The sequence below is a fragment of the Dermacentor albipictus genome, chromosome 1 (assembly GCF_038994185.2).
Source record: "Dermacentor albipictus isolate Rhodes 1998 colony chromosome 1, USDA_Dalb.pri_finalv2, whole genome shotgun sequence".
NCBI classification, from domain to species: Eukaryota; Metazoa; Arthropoda; class Arachnida; order Ixodida; family Ixodidae; genus Dermacentor; species Dermacentor albipictus.
Window position 1 is genome coordinate 469650653 of NC_091821.1, and position 13891 is coordinate 469664543.

At 42.8% G+C, this 13891-nt stretch overlaps 1 protein-coding gene across 1 annotated transcript in view; it reads right to left on the bottom strand.

The window, feature by feature from the left end:
- The window catches only part of LOC139054835 (uncharacterized), a 124800-nt gene extending 111248 nt beyond the window's left edge, over nucleotides 1-13552 (bottom strand). The window contains exons 1-2 of the mRNA XM_070532477.1: nucleotides 13439-13552; nucleotides 7722-7849 (exon numbers count right to left, since the gene is read on the bottom strand). The gene's annotated coding sequence lies outside the window, so the exon portion shown is untranslated. The remainder of the gene's footprint in view (nucleotides 1-7721; nucleotides 7850-13438) is intronic.
- Nucleotides 13553-13891: the final 339 nt, after the last annotated feature.

The window sequence follows — 13891 nt, forward strand, 5'->3', positions numbered from 1 at the left end:
CATGTGCGTCACTATGCTCCATGTGGTGGGACTAGAGTTACTGCCAGTTTTGCTCGTTCTCTGTGTTTGGGCTGCAGCTAGCAGTTTACTGCATCTGAGACGCAACACCTGTGTGGCTGTGTGTCGTGCAGTGTGGGTATACGTACTCGCAGTTTTACTAGTTTGCTGTGTTATGGGCTGCAGCTAGCAGTTTACCGCCTCTGAGACGCAACACCTGTGTGGCTGTGTGTCGTGCAGTGTGGGTATGTGTAGCTGTAGTGTTGTCACTTTCTGTTGGCAGTAGATGAAAGTAATGCCCCGTGCCTCTTGCATGAATAGTGAGAAAAGGAGAGCAGTAAAAATGCTTTCACATCATTACAACATTCCAGCATCATAGCGTAATGATATTATAGCATGCCGTTGCGATGTTGTCACTACTTCATCCCCCTAATGCTGTTGTGATTTCTGTCTTGTCATTTCATCCAGTTTGTGAAATTTTTGGTATGAGTCTCACTGCCTCGCCATTGCATATCATGCTGTTGTCTGTGCCGTTGTCGTCGTACCATGAAATCAGCTGTTATCATTTCATCATTCATGCCGTTGCACTCATAGTGCCAGCATCCCGGAGTCAGAATCGCACAATACCATCTCCATCATTGGCTTTGATCTTATGGTGAAACCATTGTCATCTTGATTTTGTCAGCATGCCAGGTCCATGATTCCATCATGTCATCTCGCTGTGTGTGTTAGGCCATTGTCATTATATTATTTCCCACATAGCATCAGCATCTCATGGTTAGCGTACAGTGGTCTTAATGTCATCACCACACCATTGCCTACATCACATGGTTTCTTGGTTGTCATTAATGATTCATCCAGAACTGTCATTCAATGGTTGTTGTCCTGTCAGCGTTGTTACATTCCGGTAGTATCATAGCAGTAATGTTGTGGTAGTGGTTCCAGTGTCGCATTTACCTTTACAGCGTCTTCTCAAGTTCGTATCAACTTTGTTGCACAATTGTAGAGCAAGGCGGTCTATTACAAGTGTTCGTATGAGTCATTTAGTGTGCAATTGCTAATTTTCGAGCAGCAGCAGCTTTCTTCAAAATCATGGACGAAAGGTTTGCACGAAGCAATTTTAAGAATGCATGACACTGGAAGAACAATTTTCGCTAAATGAAAGTGGGACTCATATATTCACTGTATGTGGAGGAGCAGCATTCTTTCTTGGATTTTATCTCACTTTATTGCTTCTTTCTAACACGAAAGCATTACATGAAGCTGAATGTGTTATATTTTCCTAACCTTCAATATTGCAGCCCTTTCAAAACATGTGAAAGTGTTACGTACTTCCTTCTCTTTAAATAGTTGAAGCATTTTGTAGCATCCACCATCTATCTAAGTGGAAGCTCCCTCTTACGACCAACTAAAAATTGTCGGTGAAAGGGCAACTTCGTGAATTTTTCGATGTCCACTAACCTTTATATTGAAAGTTTGGGTATACATTCTCTTTTGCACTCTGATTGTTCATGCCAAACGATGTGACTAAACGTCAAGTAGTTTTCCTTATCACGAACTTCAAATATTGGTTGCATGCTCCTGAGCCATGCCCATGGATGTATGAATTAACATTCGGCGCCTCGTGTTTGTGACGTCATACACTACATGACCACTTTGGCCACAAACGACGAAGCTAGGTGCGTTTTGCACGAGTCGATGGCCAGCAACGTCACAACCGGTGCTTCTCTTCGTCTACCTGAGCACACTGCGTTGAGTTTGGGCATGTCGGTTGCCTTGCACAGTGGCCAGAAAAAATAAAGATCCTGAAGTGCTAGCTGTTTGACGAATCGGTGAAGGTTAATTCGAATTACCTGCAAAAGTTCCCCATGTCATCAGGACACATCATCAGCTTGAATGTTTCCAGCGTACGCACCATATAGGGTGTGTTTAGCAAGCGTTGTAGGTATGTACGTTGAGTTAGTGTAGGATGTGACATCACCGATTCATCGCGGCGTCATATGAAACAGCTACCCCTTTCGGTTTCGGTGTCTTGTTTACTCGCAATTTAAAATTAGCGATGAGCTTCCAAGCCAATTCCGTCATGCCACTGGTAACAGTAACGTCAACGGCATTTGCATATGTTAACATCCTCACGTACCTAAACAACAGAGGTTCCATTTAAAGTACATGCAAACTATACAAGTACCTTGCCTGAGATAAGCGTCTAAGCAATCGCATTGAAATGTTTTGAACTTAACAGAGAAATTTAAATTGCGGTCTTGAAAGACAAATATCAAGATTGTGTAACGTAGGGACAAATTTTACTACAAATTTGCAAACATGTGATTTCGGAAAGCTTCGCTGAAAGTTCACCATGACGTGAAATGCGTAACGTAACCCGCATATATGTACATGAGTGCGAGTGACACAAAATGATCTTCCAACATGTGGCACAGCGTACGGTAGCATTGCTGCACATTCAGTAAGTTTTACGATGTGCAATATTAAATTGGCAGCATATTTCCAACCCATGTGCGGACTCGTACTATTAGGTTTATGTTTGCTAAAAAGTACAACTTACGCAATTGTTCCTTGTTCAAGTGGGTGATGAAACTTTGTATATTTCATCTCCTTTTTTTGTATTGCACAACTGTGAAAATAAATTTACAAAGGAAACTAAGAATTGTGTAAAAAAAGCAATGTGGGGCTGATCATACGTAGATTTTTGCTCAAATCCTATGTTACGAGCTATGTTGCAGTATCAAGTGTATCTCAAGGTGTCAGCTGCATCGCTGTGAGTGAGAAAGTCAGATGGTTGTGGAATGGCTGACAAGGAAAAGCTTCTCATTACCGTGTATTTCCATGTGCTCCTACAAGGTCATGTTCACTCACGGCCGAAACCGAAAATACATTCACTTCATATGCCAATCCGTAGTTTCCACCTCCTTCACGTTAATGTGAAATATTTAATACACACAGTTTAGGTTTCGAAAGCATAAGTTGTAAAGGAACGCACTGCAACATCTGCGGCAACAGTTTGTTCTTCTGTACGCACTGGAAGACATGTTCTGTGGCCTGTGCTGTCACTGTGTGAGCTCACGCAGTTTCATGCGACATTTATTTTAATAGAAGTTGTTCTCTTTGAACGATTGGCCATTATCCTCACGTTTCATTTACTTTGTTGTCGAATACTTCCACCGTGTTTCCTTCATGCGTTACATTGTGACACACATCGTGAATTATTTCTGTTGGAAGTCATTAATATGACATGAGATTTCGCCTGTGCCTGAGGCTACCACACATTGGTGTCCTTCCGTCGAGGTGTGGTTTACTGTTTCGACATGGTATGTACTGCAAACAAGCGTGAGTGCGTAACACCTCATCAGTAGTTCCTTTTAGTGTGAGCGTAGAAAGCAATGATGGCAGCATTTAGCTGCTCGGACGCGAACTTCTGATCCATTGAATTTATAGCTTTGACATGTATTTGTGTAATCTACATGAAGTATACTTGATGTGTTGGCAGTGACGGTGCAAGAATTAGTGTAAACATCGGCCTTTTTTAAAACTGCACAAGAATGTTGCGCAGTACCTCTGCACACTTGAAAAGCACTGGAAGTGCATGGTAGTTCACAAGAATATTGCAAGGGTGGGACTCCTTTGTCGATTGCACCATCTGGACAGAAATGCAAATTCCTCTACCATACTGCGCCACAAGCAAAAATTTCGAGGAATTCTACCACGCTCCACCACAATGACTGCGCGACATGTGTGCTCCGGCAATGGCCGTGAACAGGGAGCGAATTCTTTCTAAAAAAAAAAAGAGTACAGCCGTTCACATGCTGCGCACCAAGCCAACGTGCCTCCCGCATGAATTTTTGCACTCATAACAGTGGACTTTTCAGCGCTTCCTGTAAGCGGCCGGCACATGCGCGGCCACTTGGGAGGTTGTATTTAGAATTTATTTGATTAAACCTTGAGTGCGTCAAATGGCATCGTCGGCTCATCCTCGCACGCTTTCACTCGCACATTCTTTACAGCATACAGCGCACGGCAACGTCGTTGTCACGCCTGGAATTTATCCGGAAAATGACGGGAACACCAACGGCAGAAATGTGCATACAGTGTCCATATAATTGCTATTGCGATAAAAACAGATTGGAATAGCTTAAAGTTTCACCAGCCCGGGGTTGAACGCGGCTCTCTGCGTCTGCAGTGACATATCGTGAACTAGATGCTGTGTGACCGCGTTGATTGCACCACATGATTTAATAACATTGCACTTATCAGCATTTGCACGGGAATGTGTAATTAGATCATAGTGCCACCAATGATCTTGCCTTTATGCAGAAAAACATGCACAATGCTGCCTCTTTACATACTGTAATGTTGTTTTCGTGATGGCCTTTAATATACCTATGTGCTTTCGAAGTGCCCTGTAAATTCCATTATTCCACCAGAATTGACATTGGCCTGCTCCAACCTGCTCCAAATGAATATTTTCTACCCCAAATTGATCCAAAATGCAATTTTGCCTGCTCCAGACTGCTCCAACACGCAATGTTACTTGCTCCAAGAATTGCTGAAAAATAATTTGGGGCAGTTGCACCTGTGACATTACCACACTACATTACTAGTAAACCTTGAAACATATGCTGGTATTTTTAAGAAGTTTTAATTAATACATACACATTAGTTAGAAATCAACACTAAACTTTGGGTGTATAGTCCGTTATAAATGAGGCCATGACTGTGGCCAACTCCGGAATTGGCCTCGTTTGCCGTTACAAGGTGTCTGCCTTCCGCTCCATTGCGTCGACCAGTCTGCTGACTTGGTGGTTGAGCGCCTCTAGCTCAGCAGTTTGCTGCAATAAAAACCTTCATCGGCAATGCTTCTACACATGTTACTGTGAAATGCAGTTTTGCTGAACATGCAGTCGTCTTAGACGGCAAAACACATGGCCATGCAATGCCAGTAGCACCGATACATTCATCCAAACTTGGGCTCTTTCTTACACATCTACCTAACAAACCTGCTGCCATGTTCTGACTTGCTGTCATTAAAACTTGCGAAAATGTAACGGACAGAACGAGGCTACTACTTTCACTCTACCAGCATGCAGCAGCACTCATTCAGCCTCGCTTCTAATCAAATGTACTGCCGCCATCACGACGAGAATATGTGAGGATAAATGGTTGAATTGTGAAACAGCCCTGGATGCAATTGCACTGGGCGCAGAAGAGTGCGGTTGGGTCAAAGGCAGGCATGCGATACATATAGACAATCTAATGAACCATTAGTGTGGTTGTCACTTGAACCATGTATTCTAAGTGAACATGGCTAGCCTTCACTGGCACAAAACTGAGCTTTTTGCACAGGCGGCAATTCGCATGCGAATAATTTGTTAATTACGGCCCAGCATGGACACGCTAATGCAGCGTTTGCATAGCGTCGCGGCGACTGATCATCTGGCGTGGTGCAGGTGTGACTTGACAGGCATGCATGTCTGGCCTGTGCCTCATGGTGAGCAGAATGACAGCTGATTTCACATACTGCTGAAATGGACTGAATGCCTAGTGGTAGGTTGGGTGCAACCTTGCTCTTGTATAGATTTCAGGCAGTGCTGTTTCGCCATGGTGACGTTGCCCCGTGATGTTTGCAGCCACATATGGGTGAAGTGTCACAATGGCAGCACATCATGTCAACTTGCTAGTGGTTGCCTAATGTGACTCCTACTTGCATGCGTGCACTCTTAATCTCGGTACCGCTTGCATCGCTGCAAGGACGTACCAATATATTGTTTTGTGAGGGGGAAATGTTGGGTGGGCACTGCTACATGTGTCTGATTGTTAGGTACATAGACAATAGAACTATGCACTCTATGTAATGTCAACCTCACGACACAGGATATATGCAAGCCTGTTTTGTGAAAGAAAGCTCCCGTGGCTTTGTTTGGCTGCTCTGTACGATCCATCTTTTAGCTCTAGTTTTTTTGTGCTCCTTGTAGCTTACTTACGTATGAATGCATACCGATTCGCTCAATTATTTCTGGTACTGCACTATAGCTCTGGATCCACAATTAAAATGGAATGCATGTTCCTGTGCAAGCCAAGTTCTTTTCTGAGAAACCTGCGAGCATGTATTGCATTAACAGTCAGATGCCGTGTAATTTCCTCCCATTACTACAGGTAACAGTGATGCGTTGTAATGGACTTATTAATTAACGGTATGCGGTTTGTATTGAAACGCATATTCTACTGATTTCTTCATCACCGCTTTGCAACTGACATGTTGATGTCTTCATATTGTTGTTGCTATTCAATTGCCTTACTAGCGACGTCAGCTCTGCACTGAATATCATAGCATTACAACTATCTAAAGTGATAAAAAAGACGGCAAATTGCAAGGAAGGGTACAGGCAGCATAAAGAATGGCACCGCTATCTCATTTTCGTTTCACATCTTGCCGCATCGCGTCGCCCTGCCACAAGTGCGCTTCGAGGCTATCTGCTACGCGCTCGTGTGTCTCGTTTCATCAAAACTGCTGCTGTACCTTGCATTGTTATATGTAATGTAGCATTGCAGTTTTTTTTCCGATCTTGTCAACACCATGTTTGTAAAACTTTCTGATGCAATCATATGTCGCTACGTGCTGATTTCTTTCATCATAATTGGCATAAATCATTTAAGTCTGCTGCGCGCCGCTACGGACACATGTGCAGTCATAAATAAAACAATAAAAATAAAACTTCTACAACGCAATCAACAACGCCTACTTGACCTTATGGGCTCCCACATGATATTCGGGTATTTCCAGATGTGTGGTTAAGTACGGTTATAGCAGCCGTTACAGATGAATGAAATACATGCTTCGGTACAGATGTTGAACAATATACATGGCATCTTGACGCGTTTGCGAAGAGAGTAAAATTTTTTGAGAACGTTTATAATGAGACAGTATAACTATGTTGGTACATTTCTTAGGGCCCACCGACAACAGAATGCTTGACCCGGGAAGAGTTCGCAGAGTGCATGTACAAGCAGGACTAAATTGTTAAAGTTCAAGACCCAGGAAAACACAGCAAACAGGCACACATCAATGACATGTCACATGTTGAATCCATATTACGTCACATCCACAGAATAACAAATGTGCAGTGTAACACAATGAAATGTTACCACAGACCTGAGAGCGTACCTATCTTGTGACGATAGGTAAGCAACGAATGCGCTCTATTTCAAAGTCGCATTGTGATGTGTAGGGCTGTTTGTGCACACATGGGTATGCAACTAACAGATAGTTAAAACAATGTTGCATTGTTCTACTTGGACTTCTTGCATTTTTTGTCAGATGTGTGCATGTTTTCTAAACGAATGTCACAGTAATACCGCTTCAATGTTAGCAAGCACAACCACTAGAAAGACTGCTGTTGTCACAGGCATAATGTCGCACCTGACATCATGAGAAAGTATCTCGCATTTCGGGCGTTGCAAGTGCAAGACTGCTATTCATAACGAATGGTTCTCAGCCAGCCATACCGAAGAGGACTGCATATTCCTTGTGTCTCTGCATTTGAATTAATAGCGTGAATTGTGAGAATTACTATTTTGTTGAACACGCTAAATTATAAGAACTTTTTTTCTTATTTCTATTGACCAACTACACATGTGTACTCGGCCGCGCCAGAAATTTAATCGGTCAGGTTTCACTACATGTACGCAATCTATCAGCATTGCCACCTCACATTGCGGGACTCCTCCAATAACTTTTCGGCCAAGTCGTTCTTTGCAGCTGCAAGGGTGACCCTTATGGATGTGTCACCCACAGCCTGCTGCAAGAGGTTCCCTCTTGTTGATGTAGCTCTTGGAGGCCCTGCATAATTTGGGAAGCACAATAGCTTCTAAGCTGCACGACTAACAAAATGTAATTATGGTGTTTAAGGGAGAGCAGCGCAATTACGGCAGCAAGAACACAAGGTAATACAAGTATTCGTCTGCACCAGGTTTCACGTTGTACTTGACTGTACATACCTTTCATACCTGAAAAGTTCTTTTTCATCAGTGAAATACGAACACTTCATGTTCTCACTTGAGCAGGATAGACCTTGGAATCATTACAAAAACGTGCGAAATTGGAAATTACAGTTCCTTTTACAGCCGCATTACCAATGCAGCTCATCGTTTCATTTATGTGAAGTCCAGTGTTTGCATTGTGCATTTAACCTTTCTTGTAATTCTTGTAATACGGAACTTAAACCACAAATGACTACTGTTATTCCCCAGCATGGATTTCTGATATCACAATTATATTTACGATATCACAGTCGCATTGCATACTGCAGTGACCCAAAAATTAAATGCATAGAATGCCACAGACAAATGCATTGCCTGTGATTCCTAGTCTGTCATTCGTGTGTCTGTAATGGTTCGGGGTTGCATCACAAATTGCTCCAGCCACTGCACGACTCAGCTGTTTACACACAAATGTGTCTCAGTAGTGACGTAATGCAATTTTTTTGTGTGCTACAGCATGCTACCGTGTTTGCATTTTCTTGCTCACTGTATAGAGCGGTCCACAATTAAAGGGAACACTTTAGTGCACAGCATGTCGATTTTCCTTTCTAGAAACAGTACAATCACCTAGGTTTGGAACACATAACTTATTGTTAGCTCTCACCGTTCTGTACAGTGCACTAAGATTGCTTCCGCAGCCACATGCAGCTATGTTGCCAGCCAAGTGTTCCATTTAACAGTGGACTGCACTGTACATCAGTGAAAGCACTCAAACTGCAGATGTCTCCAAACTTTCTAGGAGTGCTTTCTCTGATGGCACATACAATTCTTTATGTATCGAGGTAACTTGGCAATGGCATTCTGTTGCTTAACATGAGGTCGCAGGTTCATCTCTCGGTTCTGTTCCTACTGAGAGAGCAAAAAATAAGCAAAATGCTTATATACCAAGCTTTAGTAACGTTGTAGCAAACCTAATATTGATGTAAAACTTCCCCCGACATCATCCCTAACAAGCCTTTTGTTGCGTTGCAATGTTAAACCTCATATATCAGTCATTTTGTGGCTTAAAAAGGGAGGCTGTAGTCTGGTTATGTGCAATGCATAAAAAATTGCATGTGCAACTGAAGCAAGGCAGTTCACGTAGAAAGAACATGTTGCAGTATGTACTGCTCCAAGAAATAGGAAAATCTTTCAACCACATCGCTGAAATATGCCTCATCAAATAGCACTGGAATGCAAATATCTTCTTCATTGACAAACGCAATGCATGCTGAACTGCCGTGATGCCCATTTGTACGTGCAGTTGGCAGAAATATGTAGCTGCACGCTTTAGGTTCTGACTCAAAGCCTTTTTGTTTTTCTCCGTATTCTCTTCCAATAATTTTTTCATGGATGCAGGGCATTTGATTTCCAGTACCCGCTCAGGACCACAGTTGCACTTTACTTGTCCATCTGGACTTGTACCCGTGTAAGGACGGCCTTCCATAATGAAAAGTACACACTGCCTCACCAACAAATTCTCATGAGTGGCTTGCTGGCCTTGATAACATTCTCTTCCGCTGCCACGACACATTGCTGCTGTTCGGACATTATTCTGCCGCATCACTTTTTTAGCAAGGGTCTCAAATCTTGTGGGCCCATCTTTGTCCTCAACGTCCTTACACGGGTAAATATGCTGTAGGCAATAGAAGCTGTGATCGTGCCTACCCTGTGGGCACAGCCAGAGAAGATTTTGCCTGATCTCGTGTTAATTTTTCAATCATTATAGTGCCTTCGTGACTCTTGCTTTCCTGCAAGTGTTCAAGTAGCTCTTCTGTTGTCACTACACCACTGATTCCAATAAAAGTCCTTAACTCCTTCAAAGAACGACTGAGTGTTAAATCTCTGGGTACTGGCTCAGAAGTGGAGCATCCTGGTTATATGATTGGCACCAACATGGCTTCTGTTGCTGAAATACATTTTTGCAGAAATAATGCGCAAGTAACATTCAAAGCAGCATGGATAAAATTGGTATGCACAAGAAATATGATGAAGCAGATAAAATCTTTCGTCTTGGATGCAAAGTACACATATGCTTGGATTAGTAATTGCTGTGGTAGTCATGACACCTACGTTTGAACTTGTAGTCAGCGGACACTGTTTAGAGGTTTCAAAGCAACATATTCTTAGCAGCAAATGTTTGTATCTGGAGAAATGCCTTGAAGACACGTTGGAGTCTATTCAAAAGAGTCGCAAGGTTTCGTGCAATAAACATTACATTTTGCTACATGTAGCTGCCTATGAAGGATATTGGAAGGTATGAGCCTGACTTACAACACCTCACACATCCTCAGATGTGTGATTAAAAATATGGTTAATATTTTTCTGGTTTAGCTAAACTCAGTGAACTGCCTAAAGTTTCACATAAATACAGCTGGTACATATTAAAACAGGTTATTTGCTACTGTGGTTATTGATCACGTGCTTCTCTTTAAAAATAATTACGTTGCAACCACAACGAAACACTGCACACTGCCTGACTAAGCAATATGCCGCAGAGCAGCTCATTGGGCGTGTCGGCGACATTTCAAATACTCAATATAGGAAAGACATGCAAAATTAAAATATTACAGTATTGGGACATATGTGCGCACTGCATTACCGCCAGCTGATAAGGAGATTATGCTGATGGGACAATCAGCTGCTGCTGGCCAGTCGTTTATGACACTCAGATTCAAAAAGACAAACCAAATTTGAATGCATACCTAATTCAGTATCTCTCTCTAAGTGCATTTTTGCTGCAGATTGATAGCTGACATTCTCCAGAAGTCTTTCAAGTATGTTGCCTCCCAGTTGGGGAGTCATTTTGATTTTTGCGTGGAAGATGTAGCAACAGGAGAAGCACAAATGTTATGTTCTACATGAAAACTTCGTAGTTGAGTTGAGTTGATAGTGAGTAATTAGCATTAAGGTTTGTGCATTCATTTTCCCACCTCAAACTTAAGAAGCAAGCATAAAGATGCATATTTTCACGTCATCAAAGAGTGCTACATCCTACTTCTGTTTAGAATAAGAGATGTCAAGCATTCACCTAAGGTGCACATATTGTTAACTATACTCAACAGCTAGCACTAATGACCATTCGTACTCTGTGCCTATGACAAAGGCATCTGTAAAGAGCATTTGCAGTACATAGTTTACAGTAAAGCTAGTGCGTTTGTTGAAGTCTTGAAACTGTTCTCGCAGCTTAAGAAAATGCAAACAGCAAGGCTATCTAGAAGAGCATTTTCACCAAACCAACATTGTAAGTAGAAATTGTGAGCTGCCCTTCATTTCAGCATTGGACTTGCTTTTTTCTCTCTCATTCCTCTCAGTTTTAAAAGAATAATATATGTGCAAATCTTCTTTGCACATGGAAGGTTGACTATAGCTCTTGGTTCATACTTTTGTTTAACAGGCTCTTAGTGCTCCTTGCCCCACTTCTATGGCTGGTCAGTTGCCGAGAGCTTGTCGAAATCCTGGCAGCATTAATATGCAGCAGTACAGCTACAATGTGTTTACACTTGTATTTGCTGTAAAATAAAAACGGTTAGGATATATCAATTCTAAATACATCAAACCTCACAAATTGGTCTTAGTCTTCAAGCATAATATTTTTCGATAAATTATGCGTAATCATACATTAATTAAACTTGTTACCATGCATTAGAACAATGACTGATGTGAAGTTTCAGTCTGAAGTAATAACTTTTCTGCCAAGACTAATAATCCTTGCAGCCTACAGCTGACCTTTTAGTAAAAAGACACTTCAAAAACAAAAGCTTCACTGCAGAAAAACAAACGGAACAGGATTGCATTTAAAACATGTTTGTATAGGTAGTTTACACCACATATACAAAGAAGATTGGTGCTAGGCAAATATTTCTGCTAAATAGATTTAACTTGACTAGTGCTTGGTTTGAATTCCGCAATTGGAACATGTGCCCCAAAGTTAAGAATGATGAATAGAATTAGCGAATCATTGATGTTACCTAACCACGTTACAAATTATCGTGCAAGTAATGTGCGCTTTTGCAGTAACACAGTTGATCTAATAGAATAGCGCTATCCGCCCTGCCATGGGAGACATTAGATTTATGTGCATTAAAAAATCGCCTAGGATGTCTAAATATCAAACAAAACAGTGCCAATCACACAGTGCATATTGTGCTTTCGGATGTCAACTGGCAACTTAAGTATTATGGCATAAGCATTCTTAGCGAGTACGCTAGTGCCGTCACGCGAAAAGTGTAATGACTTTTGTGTGCTCAAAAATGCGTCATATGCAAAATTTCGACATTTAATCATTATAATAGTGTGAATGTAGATGGGTAGCTTTATAAGCGGTAAAAAACAATTTAAAGCAAATAAAATAATGCACTAAGGATACAGGAAAGAGAGGGGAATATAAGGAAGGTAAGGTAACAGGGATTCATGGAAAATGCACGGGGAAGCTTCTGGTAAAGCAGGGCCAACTTGAAATTGGTGGGTGGACCAACTTAAAATTCGGGGGTAGGTCAACTTTAAATTTGCAAGAGAGCCAGCTTAAATTTGAGGGTGGGCCAACTTAAGTTTAGGGGTAGGCCAACTTAAATTAGGGGGTATGCTTGCGCATACATGGACAAGGTTTCTTCCCAGCAGCTGGCCAATGATCGAGTAGTTATACCCTGCTTTGCACGAACAGCTGGCTCAATCTACCACCGCGTCGCCAACAGTAATCTTCACTTCATGAGGAGCACAGTTGATAGCAGTCGTGTGCAAGACAAACGCCAGAAAGTCGAAACGAGCGTTCTGAGCTGTTTCGACGGCGCACTCAACGACGTAGCCCGCATAATAAACCTCCGCCGCCTCAGTGAGCCACCGGCTCGTCTCGTACGCCTTGTCCACATACCGGTTGGGGTTGCTCAGCGGTAATGCAACTGCGAAGAAAAATTATTTACAAGCAGGTTATGTAAACTAATATATGTGACAGCACAGCTGCTACTGCGCTGCACGAAGAGACGAGCGGCCAGCAGGAAAGGAACTCGAGCAATTACCACCTTCAACTCGTTCGTTTACATAAACAGAAAGGATATATTACAAGGAAAACATGAGATCAAACTAGGTACGTCAGTCAGCATACAAGAAAATTGACACAACTGCTAGGGTGTTACATTCTATGGTGATCACTTTCGGATGTAGTGTCACTTTCGGTAGATTTCTCGAGACTTGACAGCGCTCTTGGCACTGGGCTAAGATAGAAAGCTTGGCGCAGTGCGAAAGAAAACGCTCTCAGACACATACGCGCACGCAAGCGGAGAACTCTTGTGAAACTGAAACGATGTCCGAAAGCGATCGCCCGAGCACCGCTTTTCAAGCATGCACGACGGAACGCGTGCTTTTCTCGTTTGCGCATTGAGGACGATTGTACACGCAAATGTTGTTTGCTTACCTGAAACACGATCACTGCTGTTTTCGTCGTTCATCTGAAGCTTGCGGTAAGCAAAAAGCGAACGCAAACACCATGCAACGCGGTGCGACAAAGCGAGCGCACGTAATCTGGGCGGCTGCCGAAACTCGAGTCCTGGCCGTGACGTCATCTGAAGCTCCCGCCAGGCGGCGCCACTCCTATTTCTCGGGGCTAATAATGGTCCACTCTTGTTGCTGACGGTGCGTGGGAAAGAGGCATGAAAAGAGGGCTTCGTCAGTGCGCGCTCGCCTTCCTCGCCGCGCCAGCTCGCATCTCTTGCATACGCGCACGGGCTCCGGCAGACGCGCGTTCGGCCGTTCGGCTAAGCGCATGGAACGTATGCCTCGCAGTGTTCGATTTGGTTTCACGCTTCATGTTTGCGTGCACCTCGCGCCCGTGTGTGCCGAGCTTCTGTGCTTGGCGTTTGAACGGACG